The 11007-nt window shown below is 42.1% G+C and overlaps 1 long non-coding RNA gene across 1 annotated transcript; it reads left to right on the top strand.

Annotated features, from left to right (window-relative positions):
- Positions 1 to 5802: 5802 nt before the first annotated feature.
- On the top strand, positions 5803 to 9849 carry LOC111269936 (uncharacterized). Its single transcript, XR_002686005.2, has 2 exons — positions 5803 to 6875; positions 7752 to 9849. It is a non-coding gene; the product is annotated as an uncharacterized LOC111269936 (long non-coding RNA).
- Positions 9850 to 11007: the final 1158 nt, after the last annotated feature.

Genomic DNA, 11007 nt, shown 5'->3' with positions numbered 1-11007 from the left:
AACTAAAATAAGTGAAACCGTTTCCCAGTATATAGTGTATCATTTTGCCTTCATTTATTTTAGCAAAAAAAAACATGTCTACAAGAGAACTTAAAATTCCTTAAAAAGTCATTAATAATATAAGTACTAAAACTTATATTGAGAATTCTGGGTCAATTTTCAAGTTCAGCAGAATAATACATTGCATTTTGTGGGCTAACATTTTGGTTAGTTTTTATGTTTCGACTCCTACGGCCGACACCGCCGTTTGGCGTCCAATCCATTAGACTGATCAGTCTGTTTCAAATGAGCTGGGATCTATGAATAGCGTCCGATCGACAAAAACGAAGCTTGCCAGTAAGCATGTCGTGAGAGACCTATCAACACGTTATGTGTATGCTTTACAAGCAAACGCTTAGCTAACGGCTAGTCACTATGTATGACACCTGGGCGAACGCGATCTGAGTGTGTTGTTGGCGTGATCTTCCTTCACAAGGGCGCAACTAACTTATCGAACGAGACAACGCACTGCGGGAGCCATGTAAAATATAAGAAAAAATATTATACAGACTTTTAAATTGAATAATTTTTGAACTAGCTGAGTTCGGTATCTCAGCGCTCGGGCGGTTTCTGGACTGCCATATGCTCGGCACTCGTTCCCAAACGTAATTTCTCTGTGGAATATGCTTCCACAGAGAAATTACATTCGTTCGTTGCTCTTCTTACGACATGACCCTGTAAAGACACGAACTTAGGTCGAAGGAATATGTAGATTGAAGCCAACGTTAGGTACTAGTTTATTCAAGCCGGGAAGTAACTGAGGTACGGCCGTGCGGCCTGACATTCGTCAAGTCAACAAGTTGTCAAGTAACCACACTGCGGGTTTCCGACTGCCCTGCTAATCGTCGATGAGTCTCTTGAGGTGTACGAAATAGCGAACTGCATTTATTGTCAAATTTTCGGCGACTAGCCCCATAGTAACGGCTGCACCTTATGTCCATTGCAAGTACTACTGCCATTCGATGCCCAAACCTAGTTGGCACAGTCACCAAACCCAGGGTAATCCCTACTTTTTCGCCTGGCTCCTCCCTGACTAGCGATTAAGATTAAACCATGCTTTGTCTATGGCGACCGTATACCCCAGGCGGATTTTTTTAATTAATTAAAGTTCTGCAAATTGCACGTGGAATACAGCATGCGCGTTTCCAACAAGGACTCATCTTTTACTCGGATACCACATGTTTAGTATTTGGATTATAATTTCATAACAAGTAACACAAGTTTTGGCCGACGGAATACTTCAGCTCCAAGCTCTACTTCGGCAAAATCCTTCTCAATTACGGTAATGAGCTCTTGTCCTTTGTTAGTTCTCAGCGGTGCAGACTTCATGAAAAAAAAACTACCTAACTGGGCGTTGATTTCTGATACTAGAAGATGTTCTACTTCTGAACTTATTTCTTCTGAGGTAAGCACAATCTGTTTTTGCTCACAAGTTTCTGGAGGCTTACAAGGTTGACACTGCAGTTATTTACCAGCGAAATTTCGTCTGCTAGCGGCTTATAGTTCAAAAGTTAGTCCGCTGTGAAGCTTGACCCCGTGAAGTACGCTGGACTCGCTTGTAACAATCTAATATTTGACGGGTGTGTCACACTGTTTAGGTGGATAATGTCGTGTTTGCACTTTCATTCACTACTAATAACTGCTGCTTCGCCCATAGGTTGGCGTGTTTGTTGGGTTCAAATAATGGTTTAAATAAAGCAAATGTTATTGACACTGGCAGGGTCTTTAAGTAGCAAGGAAGGAAGTGGCAGGTCTTGGCAGTAAGCAAGGATTTAATACCTTAATAGAGTTCTAGGTCCGGCCCGGGCATAGACACAGTTTGCTTTGTGCCGATGATCTGATGGAATGTCTAATGGCGATAACAAACGTAAAACTCTTTTGCGGATGTTGTCCGGCAGCAGCGCTGCAGTCGATCACGTTGTATCAACATAGACAAGCATTTCGTGTGAGAAAGGGCGTCCTCTAATCCAGTACAAGTTTACGCGGATTTTGAAGATCTCATGATAGCGAATTTGTCATAATCTCCTAATGCTCCTAAGGCCCTAATGAGAAAAGCGCGTGCGTACCATTCTGCTCTTTGTAGAGGTTTCTAATACGAACGGCCGACATATTCGCTGTACGAATGAAATACATTAACATCCTTAACATAGATATAGTGTACCGAAGTGTAGCGTTATGATTAGAGCGGTTCTTTTCTTGCAAACTCACTACTGCAGTATTGAGTTTCCCCACCCAAACGTCCAAACCAAGTATCATCTTCTTCAAATAGCATTAATACGCAGGATAGAAGACGTCACATCAGTGTACCACAGATACAAATTTAATTCATGCTATTAGATCATAGTACAGATTTGCTATATACGATAGCGATAGAAGCTTCAGTAAGATGCAGTGAATCACTTACTATCACCGCTCAGAGGAAAACCCCACAGATGTATGGAATTGTAGCGAACGTCGCGACTTTTCTACCTCAGTTTCATTCGAGTTACGGATCAACTCTAGAGGATCGATCTCGTAAATCGAATAAGGGAAAACGGTCCTGTGATTTAAATGGCCTGCCTTTTGCTCGTTGAACATCGGCGGTCGATGCATTTCGTCAGACGCAACGGCGCCCACATTCAATTCGTTGGCGTCACCGGCCTACCTCGTTTTGAGGTTCAGACTCAGTGCGTCCTTCAACCTGTGCGTGTCCATTTTATGCTAAAGGGGAATCACCGCTGTTACTTGTGGACCGTGACGCTCGCAGTTGATGCATAGACAGCTACGTAGAATGCGTCGCAGTAAAGTTCTCGGTGGCTTTCTGTATAGCTACGGAAACAGCAAAAAAAAAAAAAAAGAGGCAGATCAAAATACGGATCGGACGTTATAAACTGTCAACGTCCCCCCAACGGACATTTTTCTTTCAGTCACCGCTGTCGGTGTATATGTATTTCGCTCGTTATATATATGTATACATATAGATATATGCTGTGTTAGATATCTTTTCTCACTCCATTGCTTTCTATGGCAACCGGAAGCGGCTTTCAGCACAGACGAAGCGGTAATGATCATGTAGATAGTAGTGTGCCATTCATTGGATAGTCTTTGAGGTGTAGGGCCCTGGAGTCAATAATGGAACAGAGTGTCCTGACGATTGGCGAACCGTTGGCTGCCGTTAAACAACTACCAACAGGAAAAATCAAAATTACAGCAGCAACCGTGAGCTAAGATCCCGTTTAATTATTGCCTAGGTTTTCGAAGGCCCTCACTCTGCAGGCTGTACGGTGGGCTCGATAAGGAGCAAGGGCAGATTCGTTACGTATGGAATTTGTAATAGGTCAGTTGACGGTGGCTCTGTATTTAACTACGAATCGTAAGGTGACACAGCCGAACCGGGAAATACGCTAACGAGAAGGTCGTAGAAACACTTATGAGAGGATTTTAATGCACGTGTTTGCCACTGAAAAGAGTCGGGATAGGGAAGACCAATTCGGCCACAATTAACTACGTAGTGTAGAAAGAATGAGTCCATACGTACACGTGTCACGGTATCGACGACACTTCGACAGGATTTTTGCGGGAACACAATTGTTGTCTTCTTCAATCTTTCTTCAGTAATTATTAATAAAGCAACAGATTGTAGATAAGAACAATAGCGATCGCCCAGTGGTCGGGTCAGTAACATCTCCCTTGTTATATTAGCAAGTTCCGAGGTGGGGTTAAATTAAAACACGATTACCCTGATGGGCTGAGTAAAAACACATATTAACCAAGTTAAAGAGCAGCAAAAATTCATCCGCATACGTATGTCAGTTAGACCTTAAACCAAAAATGTATATCTTATTCCTCCGGTAAATAGACTCAAAGCAAGCTTAATATGTAACGCACCTAACAAAACCTCCGTCTGTGATCAGTCTCTAAAGTATTTCTTCTAGTCGGCCGCAGACAAGTCTCTGATTACATATGCATCTGTAGGTGTCTTTGAACGATTCGGCCGGTGAGAGCAAACGTAGGGGTACTTCGTACGTTCCCGGCTTGAAAAAATCCGGCAGCAACCAAGTGCTCCCCACGGCCATCGCACGGGTTCGGCCGTTTTGGTATTTCACATCAAATCGCATAGGTTACATTCTTTCTTCATTCTTGTTCCACCGGATAGCACAAAACACCGGCGGCAAACTCAGGTGCAGGCCCGGCGATCTTAGCAAATTTGAATGGAAAACCTTTGCTACTGCTTCTGTCACGAGTGTGGCAAGTGTTGTTACTGCGAATGGTGCTGCTAGTACTAACGTAGATAGGCATATTTTTCTTATGCGCAGCTTTTACCGCGATCCCCGTCAACGAGTTGGAGTCAATTTCCCTGTCTCGCTCGGCAAAAAGACCCACCACCGTTGAGATGCAGCTGAACGGTCCAAGCGTGCGAGAACGAACAAACGAACTGCCGAGCTAGTGAGAACGATGACGCCTGCGGTAGGCGCCAGTCGTTCGTTCTGTGGTTGACTATCTCAATGTGAATGACTCTGGTACTATCCCAAGCGTAGGAGTACGCTAACCAGCGCACCTATTGCTCGCTGAGTGAGACACAGATTTAGATACGAACAAGCACATGGCCAGACGTACGTTAGCCCGCTGCCGCGTTACGGCCCGATCGTTACTTAACAATGACGAGAATGGTTGAATCTATCGGCGGCACGTTGGGTCCACAATCACTCACTGTGTTTTGTTGGCTACCAGTACTACTAGTGCAGGTATTACGAGGTTTTGCTTGCTTTGTCTGTTCCACCGACCGTTGTTCAAAGCTTTTGGCCTGCCCCTACGGCAACTGTTGGCAGATCTGCACGGGCGCTTGGTGTCTGTTTCGATAATAACGTCGCTGCTGTTGCTGCTTACGTCAATTTCGTCCCTGTTTAGAGTCGCGCGGAGAGCGCGGGTTGCCGCAGGGCGACTTTTATGCGTATCGGTCGTCGAAGCGCCGGTGTCGGATGGCTGAATCGCCAAAGGAGCGTGACCAGCTTCAATCTCATCCACGGTTGGTTCAACAGGACTCCGTCGTCATGTCGATGCGTCTTGTCGACGGTACGGTGCAGAGGCGAAGAAAGCGAGTGTTAGCTCAAACATAAAATCGAACGTCAAGATCTAGGTTATGATTAAATTTACACCTGACCAGTAATACCACGTGGAAATCGGTCACGCTATAGACTGAGGAAAAGAATATGTTATTGGGCATGTCTGGCCATTAACTGGCTGAGTCATCCAAGAAAAACTTGTGTGGATGTCTGTTGATGATTACATCAATTTAGACAAACAACATAAATACAGGGCGTGTGTAGATAGATGACTGGGTATGAACTTCTGCTCAATTTCTACCTAAGAACAGCACGATCTAGGACGAGACGGATAAGGAGACTATATATACAACTTTAGAGTATTTAGAGAAAAAGGCAACAAACAGTTCCAAGTATGGCGATAAGAACATGCTAGATACAAACACTGCTGTGACTGACATTCCTTTTTACCTCTTTAGTCTACTATAATTCGATTTGGAGAATGGAACGCACTAATCAAATACTGTTCTAGACCGTAATTATCACAGATTGGACAATATTCGAGCTGCCCTAACTTTCTGAATGGTAGTCCTTTATAGAACAAATTATCTAAGAGTAGATTAAGCACAGAGAAGTATAAAGTATTTACTATAGCTACTATAAAGTATTAACTTCCTATATCTGGCTATAATAAATTCATTTTATTGAATCATTTTATTCATTTTAATGAAAAATCGTCTTTCAACAGGATCGCTGCTCCTGCTGTAATTTAGCCAATATTTTCACTCTTTTTTATGTCGCACTCAACCAAAATGCGATAGTCCGTTCCAGGTGTTTCTGGAAAATTGAGTCGGGTTAAGGAACAGGTTTCGGATGCGCGTTTGCCCACAATATGAATGTGGCTGTCGCTACCCGTATCACTATTTAACTACCTGGCCTTATCCTCTAAGTAAACCCACCCCGCGCGACCCGACCCACAACTTGTGCAACAACAACGGAGATCAGCTCGACTTCTGTTCGTCGCCGGGTTCATGGCAAAGAGAAGCGGTTCCGCTTCAAATAACACTATAGTGTGTGGCCGGGCCTTGAACAAGAGGACCCGCCGAACCGTTCGAGGTCGAAGGGCGGCCTTAAAGATGCTCAGGTGCAGTTCACCTGCCGCACCACCTGTGTTGTCGGTATTCGCAGGTGAACCCCCGAGCAAACCTGAAACTGTGAACCCATCACCGTGAAACCACGACCGAACTACAAAGTACAAACTTTCGCTTAGGTCAGACGGAATAGATGAGCGCCAGTTCCACTCTGCGATGTCGTACTTGTCTATACAATAAACAGGGACACGCTAAAATGCCTTTGTTGGTAGTTTTAGCTCGCTTGTTAAGAGGAGACATTTTTTGATTCGGTACGAAATGAGTTGAGCGGTTGCGTAGCTAAGGGGGACATTGTATGGAATACAGTGGGCTTCATTTCGTTCGACTTTGTCATTTGCTGCCATACGCCCAATAAAGCGCAGTTCATTCAAAACCCAATTATACAACCAGAAAAAGGTTCTCGGTGACAGAATCCTTTGTCGGGTCGGTTCGTTGTTTTGCTTCGCTATAGAGCCCGCAAGAGCTGATAGTACTACCGCTACCACTACTGGTACAAGGGTTGTGATTCGGCAACCCTGACTTTTCTGCCTGCTGTGGAATACCCATTTGAGTATGCACAACGTCTGATTGAATCAGGACCAGCCCGTCCACAGGAGGTGTGTGTAGGTCTTCTCATCTGAGCATAAACAATTCACTGACCCACAACGGTCGTCTCTACAAAATGGTGAGCTCACGAGCGATACTTTTGCTTCTGGGACAAATCATTATCATTAACGTAAACGACAAGAGCAACTCTTGAGCGATAAACGAGGATGTTAAGCAAGCTTATTTCTGCTCTGTCCAAGAAGACGTGGTGCTGATTTTAGAGAAGATCGTACTCCCTTATTAAATAGAAAATCTGCGGAATATTCTACTATATATGCGCAGCACTCTCAAATATGTTATGTATATATAGAAGCCATCGATAGTTTTCGTTATGATACTTAGAAATGAAAGGTCTACCTGTTTACGGCCTTTCCGAATAGATCGTTACTTTCAATGTCCTTGCCACCCCGGACGTCCTTCATAATATAAGGAGAAAAATATAGCTTAAACTATTAGATCGGAAATTTTTTTATTGAAAACTGAGGTTAACACAAAACCATTGCTTGTTCCGCAGTCTCACTAACTTCTAGCCTATTTTGACCTTTCTAATGGGAAAGATCTAACGAAGGGACGTAAAAGACATCAGTCTTTTACGTCCCCTCGTTACAGAAGTATAGGTCTTTCAGCATTTGGTCATAATGATTATTAGCTGTTCATAAAACCTTTACGGAAAAAATTGTTTTTAGGTGGTTCTATACCGTCCCTGCTGTGAGGTATATGGTAAAAAAAAGAGCAAAAGTAGATGGTGATCCACTAAATTTGATGAAGAATCATCTTTTGATGAATTCTTTCATAACAATTTCGTTTGATAACCAGCGAACATATAAGTTGCTCAGAATGCTATATATACACTTGCTATCTGCCGAGCTACTTTACGTTTATCCATCTGCTACATAGATTTCCAAACATAAATGGTATCGTTGATGGTTTTTCTTGACTTTTTTTCTGTTTTTAGCGCATTTTAAGTTTAAGATCTAAGGGGCTCGATCTATGCGTTTTCTAGCTTCTAGAGGTCACTAAAGGTGAGTGCTGGCCCTCTGTATTAAACCTATGGACTTTTTCGGTGCCTGATCCTGTAGAATGAAATGAATGCAACTAGCGCCATCATATATCGACATTCAGTAAAACACACGGACAGCATTAAATTGAAATAAATTATTTTATTGTTATTATATTCAATTATATGGTTCTTAATAATAAGAATATTTTAGTTTGATCCTTTAATCGTACTATACAGGGGCATTTTCATCGATTTCCTTCCTGATCTATTCATTCATTCGTTTCCACATTGTGCTTTTTCAGTCTCATTTGCAATTGATTACTTTCTCTCTCATTTACACATCATGCAATGATATTATCATTAATAGTACCATATTTAGAAATTTACATTAGCAATACTTACACTCTTCCTATGAGGGCCGATACTGATTAATTATTATTGCCATAGCTTTCATCATCGGAACTTTCCCACAGTAAAAATGTCGGCAGCTGAAGCTGCAGACGATCATTTATCCGACATTTGTTTCCCTTAGGCAACCTGTTCGCTTGCATTTGCTGCATGCCAGCCATCTTTATTGAAGTAATGCTTGCGAAGTGCAGTATCCCTTTGCCGGTCGTTAACAACTGGCCGAAAGTGGATGAAGTCTAGCTAAGGCAGGGTAATACACGGGTGTACCTGCGATACTTTTAATTGCTTATGTGGACCTCAGAGTGAAGTATAATAGTTTTTCAATTCGGACGCTACCGGGTCCCACCTAGCAAATACTGCATCGCACCCGCAGATATTTTTTGCGTTGTACCTATTTTATCTGATTATTTAATCCTGTAATTACATTTTTAGATCATGTCGATCTACAAAGGTAGACATTTTCATTCGTATACGTCATCGTTCTCCAAGCGGCGCCAACTGTACAATGATCTATCTCTTCACAATGTTTTTCCCCTCTTCTAAAGATAAATAATTTTTCTATTATTATTCATCTCTATAATACAACGTTAATGTCACTGGTCGTACTCACGATACCCGCTATGTACGAGTGTACCGACGGAAATTATTAAGCAAAATTAAAAGAGCGGGGTTTTTCTCTTGTAGCGAAAATAAAATGCTGGGTTTATGGACCCGATCCGAAAGTCGGAAACATACCTCGAAAAATTCCCTTGAATTTTCCTAGTTGTCGCTAAGTTTGAAAGGCACGTAAACAAGCCGCACAAAAACGACAGGAAGTCTCGACCGATTTTCATTCTAGGCGTTACGCCATTGTCGAACTAGGTTTGTTGTATGCTAGTTAAAATATGCGATTAATTCACGCTGATCAAAAATATCTATGAGTGAAATACAAAATAGCTACCACTAACCTCTGTGTAAAAAAATATTTTGCAAGATAATCGTTTTTACCGCTGTCATGAACGCTACCGTAAAACGATTTGGGGCCTTCATATCATCGTTATGAGCGTCATCTCCTATTCTACCTCTAATGCAGTGTGAATGGATGCATTTTATTCCTAGGTTCTTCGTTTACTAAGGGAAACAGATTTAAGCTAGATAGAGCTTATACGCTCCAGATATGCTCGCTGTTCATGTGCATTCATTAAACGAGTACACCTTCTGGTTAAACGTCGTATCCACGCTATAGATACAAACGTGTACAGGACTGAGTAATGAATAAACTGAATGAAATTCAAAACTTCTCGGTTCCAAACAAACAGAAAAACACGATTTGCTTCCCAAATGTGTTATAAAAATTACAACTGCAACCCTGAAGACCGACGTAGGAGCGTCTGCGCCACATACGTACTTCTGTTATCTCGACGAAAAAAAAACATTTCTTATACTGAAACTAGTTGGAATGAAGTGTCGCACCCGATAGGTGGTTCTACGACCAAACTAATAAAGCTTACTTCATCGGATTCTTCATCGGGATGGCTCTGACATATAGATGGTCACCCGGTGCGGTTGGTGTCCCTGTTGTCGGTAGTAATCAACGCAGGAACTTCTCAAGCAGATCCTTCACAAAAACCGGGCAAAGCATCTGTAATGCAGACTCGGACGTAGAGGGCTACGAGGCCCATGGTACCAACCTGCAGGAGTTGCCAAGATCACCGATTCAACGGAACGTGTATCTGCCAACAGAGACATCACACTGAACATGACATTCTGGAAAGTGTTGTTTAGGCAGCGGTAAGTTGCGTCATCAATACTAGTCGTTCCTAGATACGTTTCTTCACTATCGTGCCGTTCAATGCCTTCGCACCTTAACCGACTGTACTTCTCACAACTATCCGCTTGCCTTAGATAATACATGAGGTCATAAATAGTACAATAAATATATAATAATAGCGTTTTTAAGTTTTACTCACTTCCTCTGAAAAAGCCCCATGTGTATTGTTATAATTATATTACACTTCTAGGTAACTGTGATCGATCAAGAAGGATCGATCTATCATTCTATTGGACTGGACTGTGCGCAGCCTGTCAGTAAGTTGAATGGCTCACTTAGCTGGATAGTTAATCACTATTTCTACTATATGTTTTCCTGCAAAACACCGTTAGTGGATTATTGCCAACAAAACAAAAAAAAATTCGCAATATCGCAGCTCTATACAATTTGATTTGTCTACAAAGTTTTTTTTTTTTTTTTGATTAGTGCCAATAGGATAGTAAATTCGGCCGAAAAAACCGAAGAGCAGATACAGCATAAATTCACGAATTATATGCTTTGTTAAGTACGACTGAAATACTCTGTGCTGTAAATTTGTTTTCTGAAGCTAGCTTAAATCTAGCTACCAGCGGGTTTCTTACCAGAATGATCTTATCTGAATCACCGGTGGTGCAGAAGTTTGTGCATTACCTATAACTTAGCTCGGCATTGTTAATGAAGTTCATCGATACAGTTGCGCCTCATCATCTAATACAAACAGTCGATCATCACTCAGACACATCGTACTGATTACCTACCATCTCTTCCGGCATTTCAGTTGGCCGACGGGCTGCACCTAGGTTAGGTTAGGTTAGCATTATCACTGCCCTTGAATATTAACATCTCAAGTACTGTCCACTTTTGCCATTCGCTATATATATATATATATATATATATATATATATATATACCGCTGTGTATTCTGTTTCTCTAATATTAGCGTGCTGTAACCCTGATCAAAGCCTCGAATCCCGGAACGTGTTATTGTCGTTTTTATCGACGGTATGGTCGACC

The sequence above is a fragment of the Varroa jacobsoni genome, unplaced genomic scaffold (genome assembly GCF_002532875.2).
Source record: "Varroa jacobsoni isolate VJ856 unplaced genomic scaffold, vjacob_1.0 scaffold_1424, whole genome shotgun sequence".
In the NCBI taxonomy this organism is placed as follows: domain Eukaryota; kingdom Metazoa; phylum Arthropoda; class Arachnida; order Mesostigmata; family Varroidae; genus Varroa; species Varroa jacobsoni.
This window is presented reverse-complemented; position numbering and strand designations above follow the sequence as displayed.